Source organism: Aplidium turbinatum, chromosome 8 (genome assembly GCF_918807975.1).
Source record: "Aplidium turbinatum chromosome 8, kaAplTurb1.1, whole genome shotgun sequence".
NCBI lineage: Eukaryota > Metazoa > Chordata > Ascidiacea > Aplousobranchia > Polyclinidae > Aplidium > Aplidium turbinatum.
Window position 1 is genome coordinate 21,864,605 of NC_137479.1, and position 12,164 is coordinate 21,876,768.

Below are 12,164 nucleotides of genomic sequence, written 5' to 3' on the forward strand. Positions count from 1 at the left end.
TAGCGGAAACTGCGGGAAAATGTTTGCAGAAACTGCGATCAGCGAGGGTTAGGGTTAGAGCATAGATTACTCTATGGTCAGGGCAAATGTTAGCGGAAACTACGGAAAAATGTTTGCGGAAACTGCGATCAGCGAAGGTTAGAGCATAGATTAGTCTATGGTTAGGGTTAGCGGAAACTACGATCAGCGACTTCGGCTTTGTGCTATCTTTCTCTCGATCTTTTCAGGGGGAAAATTTTAAAATGTTTGCCGAAACTGCGATCAGCGACTTCCGCTTTTTTTAATTTTTTCTCTCGATCTTTTCAGGGTACGAACTGAGGGTACGAACTGTTCAGGGTACGAACTAGGTTGCATCCATGGAAAAGTACCGTACTAGATTTGAATAAAATGACAGCCACTGGCGTTAGTGACAGTGAGTGCTAAAAGTTCTTAAAATTCCAAAATAGAACTGAATTTCCTTGAAAGTGGGAGCCCTGAAGTCATAGCCATAGGAGGGTAAAATATTTTGAGGGGGCGAACAAAATTTTCCGAAACTTTTCAAATTTTTCCCAAATTTGGCCTTTGCAAATATATTGTCAAAAACGCAAGATTACTCACAATCATCTCTGAGGTAGTGTAGTCCATAAGAACTCCACACTCATCAAATGTAAGCTGACGAAATGTAAGCCTAACCTATCATGGTAGGCTACGCCACTTACTTTAGTCTACTTTGAACACTTTTCACAGTCATTTGTGTGTATTTTTTAAAGTATTTATGCTAAGTATCTCAAATTTGGTCATCAATAGGTGTAACCAGACAAAAACTCGTGTCCACTTTGAAAAGCACTACAAACACATCGATGCAGTCAAACAAAAAATAGGTAAGGCTACTTTGAACACTGTCCAAACTTATGCACACAACATAGCGGTAAATCGCTAAACAACACTAGATAGCAAAAAAAGACACTAGATGCAATCCAAAAACACTAGATCTAGTGGAAAAACATTAGGAGAGGCACCACTGCCTGGATCACTTAAGTTGCCAGGGTTGCCAGATATTAAAGCCTATAAACATGCACATTTATGAAAATTACCCTACCTGTTGGTCAACCGGACAAAATGATGACGTCATAGTACGTCACACACATTGGAATGGACTATTATGAAGGAAGAAGTGCGGGGTGGAAATGCAATTAAACACACCAGAAGGAAATTGTCTCCCATTTATTGATTTGTTGTTCAATTTAAACAAATTTGCGATCGTTGAAAAGCACAAGCATAGATCTAACCAACTAAGTTAATACCAAGTCCCAAAATATTACTAGCTCCATCTGGTGGTCACCTAAACTTGACCAAATTCAAACCATTATCAAACGTTTATTTGCAATGATAAAAACATTAAACGACAACCAATTAAAAGAACATGTTACTGTTTATTAAAGTGCTAACTTTCATTTTTATATCTTATTCAATATGCGCGCAATCGTTGTTCGAAGACAGTTCCCCAACGAAGCTTTTGCCCAATGCATTTCAATGGCGAATCGATCGTCTTCCAGTTCATGCCCTGCCTGATCATGAAAATTAATTGTCTCCCATTTATTCATTTCTTGCTCAATTTCAACAGATTTGCTATCGTTGAAAAGCACAAGCATAGATCTAACCAACTAAATTAATACCAAGTTCCAAAATACTACTAGCTCCATCTGGTGGCCACCTAAACTTGACCAAATTCAAACCATTATCAAAAGTTTATTTGCAATGATAAAAACATTAAAGGGCAACTAATTAAAAGAACATATTACTGTATATTGAAGGGCTAAGTTTCATTGTTATATCTTATTCAATATGCGCACAATCGTTGTTCGAAGACAACCTCCCAACGAAGCTTTTGGCCAATGCATTTCAATGTAACATGTCCTTTTAATTGGATTTGATTTAGATTGTTTATCGTTTAAAATAAACTTTTGATAATGGTTTGAATTTGGTCAAGTTTAGGTGACCACTAGATGGAACTAGTAGTATTTTGGGACTTGGTATTAACTTAGTTTGTTAGATCTATGCTTGTGCTTTTCAACGATAGCAAATCTGTTGAAATTGAGCAAGAAATGAATAAATGGGAGACAATTAATTATCGTAAACATGCAGGGCGTGAACTGGAAGACGATCGATTTGCCATTAAAATGCATTGGTTAAAAGCTTCGTTGGGGGGCTGTCTTCGAACAACGATTGCTCATATATTGAATAAGATATAACAATGAAAGTTAGCACTTCAATAAACAGTAACATGTTCTTTTAATTGGTTGTCGTTTAATGTTTTTATCATAGCAAATAAACGTTTGATAATGGTTTGAATTTGGTCAAGTTTAGGTGGCCACCAGATGGAGCTAGTAGTATTTTGGGACTTGGTATTAATTTAGTTGGTTAGATCTATGCTTGTGCTTTTCAACGATAGCAAATCTGTTGAAATTGAGCAAGAAATGAATAAACGGGAGACAATTAATTATCGTGAACATGCAGGGCATGAACTGGAAGACGATCGATTCGCCATTGAAATGCATTGGCCAAAAGCTTCGTTGGGGGGCTGTCTTCGAACAACGATTGCTCATATATTAAATATGGTATAAAAATGAAAGTTAGCCCTTCAATAAACAGTAACATGTTCTTTTAATTGGCTGTCGTTTAATGTTTTTATCATTGCAAATAAACGTTTGATAATGGTTTGAATTTGGTCAAGTTTAGGTGGCCACCAGATAGAGCTAGTAGTATTTTGGGACTTGGTGTTAACTTAGTTGGTTAAATCTATGCTTGTGCTTTTCAACGATCGCAAATTTGTTTACATTGAACAACAAATCAATAAATGGGAGACAATTTCCTTCTGGTGTGTTTCATTGCATTTCCACCCCGCACTTCCTCCTTCATAATAGTCCATTCCAATGTGTGTGACGTCCTATGACGTCATCATTTTGTCCGGTTGACCAACAGGGTGTCTTGTGGAAGAGCACCCAAATTTGTGCAATGGTGCTAGGAAAAATCATGAAAAAACAAAAATTAAAACATAAAATTTCGAGAAAATTTTAAAATTTGATTTGAAATTTCTCAAAATTGTGATGGTGTAGAAACTTTGTTTGTAGCTCGTGTGAGCACTTATGCTATAGGCTATAGTTTCATATTGTATTGTGTTTTTGTGGGATTTGTATTGTTTATACGTACAGGAGAAAATCATATTTAACAGCGGTTGTGGTGGCCAATCTCGCACACAGGAATTGTGCAAAACAAATTTTTTTGAGAATTGCATTGTTACCATCACAGTTGTACCAATGCAAAGATTTGGCATACCAGTGTCATGGTTAGTAACATTACAGGTGATTTATTCCAAAATTAAGTGTTTTAAGATGTGAGCAGTTTGCAGCAGGGGCGGATCTACCGGGTGGGCCTGATTGGTACAGGCCCACCCAGATTGACAGTGGGCCCACCCAAAATTAGATTCATGAAAAAAAAATTAATGCTTAACACTAGAACAACCAAGTGATACCGGTACTGAATTGTTTGTAGCATCACTATTTCACACTGAAAGCTACGGTAGACACTTTTACGTATTGCACTGCCCGAAAAGGTAACCGCAACCATGCGTGACATACGACATCGCTGACGTTGGCAGCGCTATCATGCGTGACATGACTCAACACGTGATTAACTGGTCGTCTTTATCGAAAGATTTTGATACAAAGAAATTTAACTGCATGCATCGCCACAACCAACATTGCCTAATGGTTAGGGCAGAGGAGTAATAATTTCAATTGCATGGGTTCGATTCCCACCCTCTGCTAATACTATTTTTTCTTCTTCAACTGAACTGAGTGCAAGAAGAATCGTAGTGACTGCAAACAATGGAGTTTATGAGAAAAGTTGTGACTAAAACACCAGTAATGTCATATACGATACGCATGGTTGCGGTTGCCTCTTCGGGCAGTGCAGTACGTAAAAGTGCCTACCGAAAGCTACATAATTTATGCAACTTTCCGCGAGATTTCGAAGTGTGACTTTGCTGACGTGCTCAAACTAACAGAAGAACTGATGGTAAAACATGAAATAACTAACTGGGACGTGGTTGCTTCTCGTGAAAGCAAGCTGCCTTCGAAGTTTCACAAGTATGTTGTCGCCACAACTCTGGGGAAAACGTCGGTTGTCAAGAGCAAGGAGGATTTAATGGCGCTGTAGAACTGTATTCTTGACAGGCAGATAACGGAGTTAAACTGCCGCTTTATGGAAGACACGTATGGATTAATGAGAGCAGCGGCCTCTTTTGCACCTGGATTTGCCACTTTTGGCGAAAAAAAAAAACATTCTATATGGTCTGTATGCACTGTAGGCTATGGCATTGAGATTGCAGATGCTGAACATGCTGTAGCCTATTCATTCAACACATGAGACGAAAATGGATCGGGAAAACTTTCCAACATTGATGGAAGTACTGGACAGCTGCCCTGCTGACATTTTCCCGAACATGAACAGTGTTTTAAGGACCATCATAACACTGCCTTCCACGTCCTGCAGCGTTGAGAGACTTTTCTCCGCAGCAAACAGGATCCAAACGCGCTTGAGGGGGCACCTTGACTTAGATAACCGCATGGTTTTTTCGGTATCTCCATGGTGTAGTTTCCATATGTAAAAGAGCGATTTGTTATATCTCCTGATGTGTAGACTACATTGAAAATGAATGTGGAGCTATGCCAAAATAAACTTGATTGATTGAGATCATCCATGTTGATTGAACGCCTTGACACTTTTGTCTTTTGAAAGACAACTCATTGACAGTTTGGATTATAATGACATATCAAGTTTTTTAACTCGAAACTTAGAAGACTTCGCCTTGTGTAGAAGCTCAGTTATAACACTAAGTTTTTGTATGCTGGCCCGCCGTGGCATTATTGGTGAAGGCCCACCAAGATATTTTCTAGGCCCACCCATAAATTACGTTCTGGATCCGCCACTGGTTTGCAGCTATGCAGTAAAAAACATGTACGAAAGTTGGAAAATCATTATCATTACATGATAAAAGGCACAATGTTTTAGTGTAAGTGTATGTTTTATTTAGCATATAGCGTACGTGAACATCAAGTCTTGTGCAACATCATAACATTTGATGCATTACTTCGGAAATATGTTTTTTCTTTTGTTGGAAGATGCAAAGTATCGTCTAACTCAATTGTTGCCTCCCTGATGAGGTCCGATTGCCATCGTAGGGTAGGCTATATCAAATTACCGTCTTCATTATAATAATTTTATGTATGCCGTTATCTAGTTTTGATGGTTGCCATGTCATCTGATTGTTGTTATCGTTCTGAATACTTTCAGTTCTTCTAACTTGTAACACTACTGTACCATTGTCTGTAAACTTGTAACAGTAGATCGCCTATTTAGTGAGATTTTGTGCGTGTGCAGTTTGTGTATTATTTCGTTGTTATTTCGTTGTTGTTGTGTTTTGGATATGGACAGCTTTGTCTCATGCAAATAAATGTTATTATTTATAAATGTACATGTTCTTTCAAGGCAGGACACTCATATGGTCATGTTAGTAATTCCAGGAGGACCATTCTCTCTGCTAATTGATAAAAGACAAGATCAATTAAGTACAACCAATCAGAAGAGAGAATCAATAGTTTTACAACACCCTGTATTACCTTATTGCTTACAATTCGTGTCAAATTTTTGATCCTTATAAAGTTTGCCTAGTGGTATGCCTAGTACTATGTCTGCTATTTGTTTTAAATCCACAATGTGGCCAATCTCACTGCTTTAGGGATGTTTCATGAGCCATCAACTTCATTTCACATCATTTAAAGGACATTTTCAATTTTGGCCAAAAAAAATGTAGCTAAATGACATCCTTCACACATGAAATTGATAAGACATGTGAAGGAGACCAAGAATGTTCATTCTGACCAAAAATGTCACTTTCAGAGGCATTGCAATTTTTTTTTACAACAGTGCAAAAGTCAAAACTAGCCCAATCTCACCCCGTTTTACGGTAGGCTATTTGCCGACTAGTGAAATGACAAGTTTCGGCTTGCTCAGTTTCATCATTTGCCAATTTCAGCAAATTGCTGAAATGTTGTGAGCTCAGTTCATAACTGTTAACTTGTGTCCTTTCAGACAGTGTTCTCACAAATGAAAATATAAAATTCCAAGAATCTATGTTTAAAATGACAATCACTATCGAATGCCACCGATGTCGTCCCCTGGACATGTCGTCCCCCCGATGTCGTCCCCTGCCGATGTCGTCCCACGTGGTAAAGCACTTTAATAGCAAAGTTTCAGTAATTGTCAAGAAAACCTGGAGCCAATCAGAAGCTACGTTGTCTGTGACGTAAGAACGTAAAAAACGACAAAATTTCAGTACCCTGTCGAGAGGTATGCAAATACAGACATATTGTCTACTATCAACGGTGAAACTGCGCATGATATTGTGGTTGCAGACTGTTTTTAACTAATGTAGGATGTTAGTTATACAGTTAGTTTGATCTACAAATTTCTGAGGCTTAGGTTAGCATGACTACAAGGAGTTAAAAGAAGATGTGAGTTTTCAAATTACTAAGGATTTGATTAGTTTATAGTTTGAAGTAGTGGTCTTTAAAGTTCATAAGTTTCAATGTACCAAGTATATAGGCTACAGCAGCTTAATAATTGAAGGGTTTAATTACTAAATATTTGTGGAAGCTTTAAGCTGAAGTAGGCTTGAAATTAGTACCGTAATTGGCAGATGCTACTTAGCCAGCATCATTTCCAAAAACATTGATTGATCGACTAATTTAGTTGACAGTTATTTAAAAAAAAGTCTATAAAGTTGTTTTATTTAGTGATACAACAAAACGGTGATAGGTTTCAATCTGTGATACTCAAAATAGCCACTCCCTAAAATAATTTATAAACAAAGAGCATAATTATTAGCAAGACAAATTTGAGTACCGGTAAGTATGTAGGTTCATTAATTTAAAGCAACAATGTCACAAAGGTTAAGTCCTGAGATTTAACTTAAAACTAGTTAGGCTGAAGGAAGATACAGCAGAATCAGATACCGTAACTTGTTTCATATTTGGAGAACCTGGTTTGTGACATATAATCTTAATTGGTTATGTTATTGACTGGAAATTTGAATCGAACCCCACTGGGAAATGTTTTCCTAGCAGCCTCCACCCTCTACACAGTTATAAACAGTATTTAGGCCACAGCCACACAACAACAACCAAAAAAATTTGGTACGTTTGATATCCATTGAGTGGTCACTTCAAAAATCTCCATTGGGGAATGTTTGAACTTTACAATTTTTTTTTTAATTTATATAATTTAAAATGTAATTTATTGATTGCTTTGGACAACAAAAGGGTATAGCCTATGCACTTGTATGTAAAAATTTACCATTGTATGAGTTCCTTCTTGTGTATTTGTAGAATCAAATATAGACATCACTACCTTGGCAACTGACAGACATCCTCAGATAAGCAAAATCATGAAAGAGGAATATCCGCAGATATCGCAGTGTCACGATTTCTTTCTATCTCTTACCAGGAAAAAGACTTGGAAAGATTCAATGACGTAGTTTAATGGGTCAAACCGAAAAGCAGTCAATTAAATTCACGGATAGTTCTACTGGTGAAATGATATATAAAAACGCTCGAAGGACTCCAACGAATGGTTCACCACTTCCAACAATTAATCAAAGTAATGGTAAACAGCAATAGATTCCAATGCTTGCGACTATTGATCGAGTTTAACGTGATCCACTCACAGCTTCTCATACGATTCTAATTTCAATCAGAAATTATATTAGCATCAACTTTGCTTTACAGTACTCGTATTCAATACTTCCACTCTCGATCAACAATAATCTTTGCGTCTATTAACAACTGCTACTACTACAATAATGAACTCTCATCACCAACTCATCATAATACAACTCCCATAATAATAATCTCAGAATAAACATTACACAAACTACACCACTATTTATAGTTGGCTGTTCAGTCCAGTAACTTCGAAAAGGTTACATCATAAAGAACCATCGTTCGGTCACGTAGCATTTAAATGTAAACAACAGAAGTGTCTAGAAGGTCACGTAGGGCCGAAGGTTGTAGAAAACACGTTACATAATACAGATTTCGTCATCAGAGGTTACTTTAGGTCAATACCCGATAATAACACATCGCACCAGAATTCTATAGCAAAACAACACGATCGTAGAAGATACAAAGCAAACCATCGCAAGGCATTGCACCTTGATTGTGACACGCAGTATGATATTTGGCACATGGCTAAGAGTATGTCTAAACATCTCAGCAAGGCAACCAAAAGAGCAGAATGTCATGATCTCAGTCCCAGTCTGCACATGGCAGTTATAAGGATGTTGTTTGTCTCGTTCCTATTAACAGACTGGATACAGGAATTTTACACAGGTGGGTTAAATAGGTTATGCTGTCTTTACACTTTATAATTAGGCTGTGGCTATATTTACACTATATAGTGTATCTGCACATTACACTATACAGTGTATCTATAAAGTGCTCTGCTTGTGCAAGATATAAATGTACAACATAGCTTCTGATTGGTTCCAGGTTTTCTCGACAGTGTACTGAAATTTTGTTGTTAAAGTGCTTACCGTGTCTTGGCATTTGAGACAGCGCCTCAAGTGGTGGTAGAGTACTTTTGCATGTGTGAGATTATAAATGTTCATAAAATCCAAGACTGTACCAGAGGAATATGCCCAGTTGTTTGAGTTAGCTGATCGTGGAGGTTTGTCTGCTCCTACAGATGCTCGACTGCACTACATTATTTTCTATATGTTTGTGTAGAGATCCTACCCCAATCAAGGAACTTCAAACATCCTCCGAAACCAGGCAACAATGAGCGACGTGGCAGTCGTGACACCCCCCTTTCAAGGGTTAATATGCTTGCCCATGGCAGCAGGGGACCTGGAGCCACCGGAAACACATAGGCCTAACAATGTTGGCGTTGCAGCAGTATTCATTATGTTTGTTTAATTTTCCAAAAAAATGAATATATACGGTCTTATAGTATTGGCGATTCCATGTAGCCTTATGATTTTAAATGTTATAGTGAAATGTTTATAATACTAAAGTTACATTTTATCAGTGTTTGCATATTTTTCCTCACCATATACTCAATTGGAAGTGGCTATTTTTCCACACTTAATGCCGTGGTTACAATCAGGTGTTTCCAGAGTTAGGATTAAAGTAAGGAAGGGTTAAGGTAAGAGTTAGGAATAAGATTAGCGTTTTCATTTTTGCCCAGGACTAAAAAAATTTACAAAATTCATGTTTTTGTTTTCAACAGCTTTAAACTTTTCTCAAATTAGACCAGAATTCCTTATCTGGCAACATTATTGAGGTAATTATTACACTATATAGTGTAAATATAGCCACAGCGTACTCAATTTTGTGCTGAGTACACTTAAAAGTTGTTACATGAAACACAGAGACGTTTAGATGTTATGTTTTGTTGATTTTCGTTTGAGTGGTATCCTTCATAAGGCCCATGCCGTTTTTGAGTCAGAAGTCCCCTTCTCTGTAGTCTCGGGATACCGCGCCTACAGTTCGAATGTTTAGCACTACCGCCAAAACTTTAGATATGGTGAAGTACTCTGCAGTGAAGGGATCTAATGTCGAGAGTGAACATTAGACTAACTACTCCGGCATACTGCGCTTTATTTAAGTTACGGTATTAATAGAAAGCCTATTTTATTCTTTAAAGTAATGTGCTATGAAATCGGCTTGAAAAGCATACGATGAAAGTATGCTATGATGTTTATTGTACAAATCAAAAACGCATAACAAAATACAACAGGAATCCTACTTCAATGTTTGCTTTTAGAATTGTTTATACTTTTCACAGTGCTACAGTGCACTCTTCGGCTTATGCGAATGTTTAGCTGTTTTGTTTCTACCATGTAAGAAGTCTTGTAGTGGCAAAAAATATAACCTCCTCATTCGCATCTCCAGCACTTTTTTTATAAGTTCATTTTTTTTTTTTCTGACCATTACAGCGAAAACAATACATGTCAACATAGCAAGGGTCTAGAAAAGTTCTTCAAAAGCGCCTTCGTAGAGAGTTTCCAGTTAATGGATTGCTGTATACCCTGCACAGTCCAAGTCCGGCAATAAGCTTTCTTCACAATAGTCACGATATGTATCAGGCAGATTAAGGTTGTTGATTTCATTGCACAATATGTCGGTGTAATACAGTACTGTAATACCCCACTTTTTGAAGAGAATTCCCCTGTCATAGGCGAATTTCACCTTCCAAATCTTCATTCAACTGTAAAATACAAATGAATTCAGTAATGCACCATTTTCATTAAGTGCCAGCATACCAGTAATGTACGTAATGCATATGTGTAAAATAAGTCACGTTCAATTGCTAGATAGGCTATATATAGTATGCAAAAAATGGCAGCCAAGGAAGAACGTTCATTACCGGTACCTCAAAATGTAAATATAGCTACGGAGTTATTGAATTAATGCACTTCTAAAGTAGCACCATCATAAAGGTGTATATATGATTGCATATTATGCTTTTGAAAGCTAACTGTTTCAACACGAAGGCTAACCCTGAAGCAGTTAAATATTTCATTGGCTAGATTTCCAAATTTCATACCATATTGATAATAATTATTATTACTATCTATTTATTTGCATCAGACCAATAAGTCCATATTAAAAAACAAAAAATACAAGAATAATCATAATAACCCAGCTAACTGAAATTGCTGTTGTGGAGAATTGTTAATGAGTAAGCTGCAAATTGCACATTTGAATTTAGTTCAACATACCTTATGAAAACATATTGCAAGTTCTTGTTCACTCCTATCTTGAAGAGACTCCAAACATTGTGACAACATTTTAATGGTTTTTTAAAACAATATAATAAAAAACCTTTCTGTACCCTATTGCTGCATTCTAAAATATATATATATACTGTATTTATGAACATGCTTTGTTTGTATTATGCATATAAATTGTTTTCTATATCGTGAGTGGCCCATGAGTAACATGCTAAATGTGACATATCTGAAATATAGAAGTGCTGTATTTTCTTTTCTATGAAGCTAGCTGTTTGCATTCAAAAATAAGTTACGGTACCAATACCTTAGCCCACCCGATGGTGTTTAATCCAAACATAGTTATTTTGCTTATGTATGGGCTTATGAAAATTAGCACAAGTATATTTTTAGTGGAATTGGCTCAAAATCAACCATGGTTACAGTAGTGAATAAAAACTCATAATATATAGGCTACAAATGTGTCATGTCAAATGCAATTCTTCATTTTGGTGCAAAATATCTTAAGTGGAACAAGAAAGGAGATTACATACATAACGTAACTTTATATTTGTATCAGTAGTAAACAAACAAATTTTTTGCATGAAATCGGCTTGAAAAGCATATGATGAAAGTATGCTATGATGTTTATTGTACAAATCAAAAACGCATAACAAAATACAACAGGAATCCTACTTCAATGTTTGCTTTTAGAATTGTTTATGCTTTTCACAGTGCTACAGTGCACTCTTCGGCTTATTACAATACAAGCTCGTGGCTCCAGGTCCCCTGCTGCCACGGGCAAGCATATTAACCCTTGAAAGGGGGGTATCGCGACTGCCAAGTCGCTCATTGTTGCCTGGTTTCGGAGGATGTTTGAAGTTCCTTGATTGGGGTAGGATCTCTACACAAACATATAGAAAATAATGTAGTGCAGTCAAGCATCTGTAGGAGCAGATAAACCTCCACGAACAGCTAACTCCAACAACTGGGCATATTCCTCTGGTACACAGTCTTGGATTTTATGAACATTTATAATCTCACACATGCAAAAGTACTCTACCACCACTTGAGGCGCTGTCTCAAATGCCAAGACACGGTAAGCACTTTAACAACAAAATCTCAGTACACTGTCGAGAAAACCTGGAGCCAATCAGAAGCTATGTTGTACATTTATATCTTGCACAAGCAGAGCACTTTATAGATACACTATATAGTGTAATGTGCAGATACACTATATTATAGTGTAAATATAGCCACAGCCTAATTATCTCTAAAATGCAGTTTGCAGAGAAAGAATATCAAGGAAATTCAAAATGGCGACAATGCCCTAACTAAGCATTGTTGCGGCATA

General features: G+C 36.9%; 1 long non-coding RNA gene across 1 annotated transcript; it reads right to left on the minus strand.

The window, feature by feature from the left end:
* Positions 1 to 9,759: 9,759 nt before the first annotated feature.
* LOC145776347 (uncharacterized) lies at positions 9,760 to 11,027 on the minus strand. The gene is made up of 2 exons (XR_014290209.1): positions 10,823 to 11,027; positions 9,760 to 10,308 (listed from the first exon to the last, which is right to left on the minus strand). It is a non-coding gene; the product is annotated as an uncharacterized LOC145776347 (long non-coding RNA).
* Between the last annotated feature and the right edge of the window lie 1,137 nt (positions 11,028 to 12,164).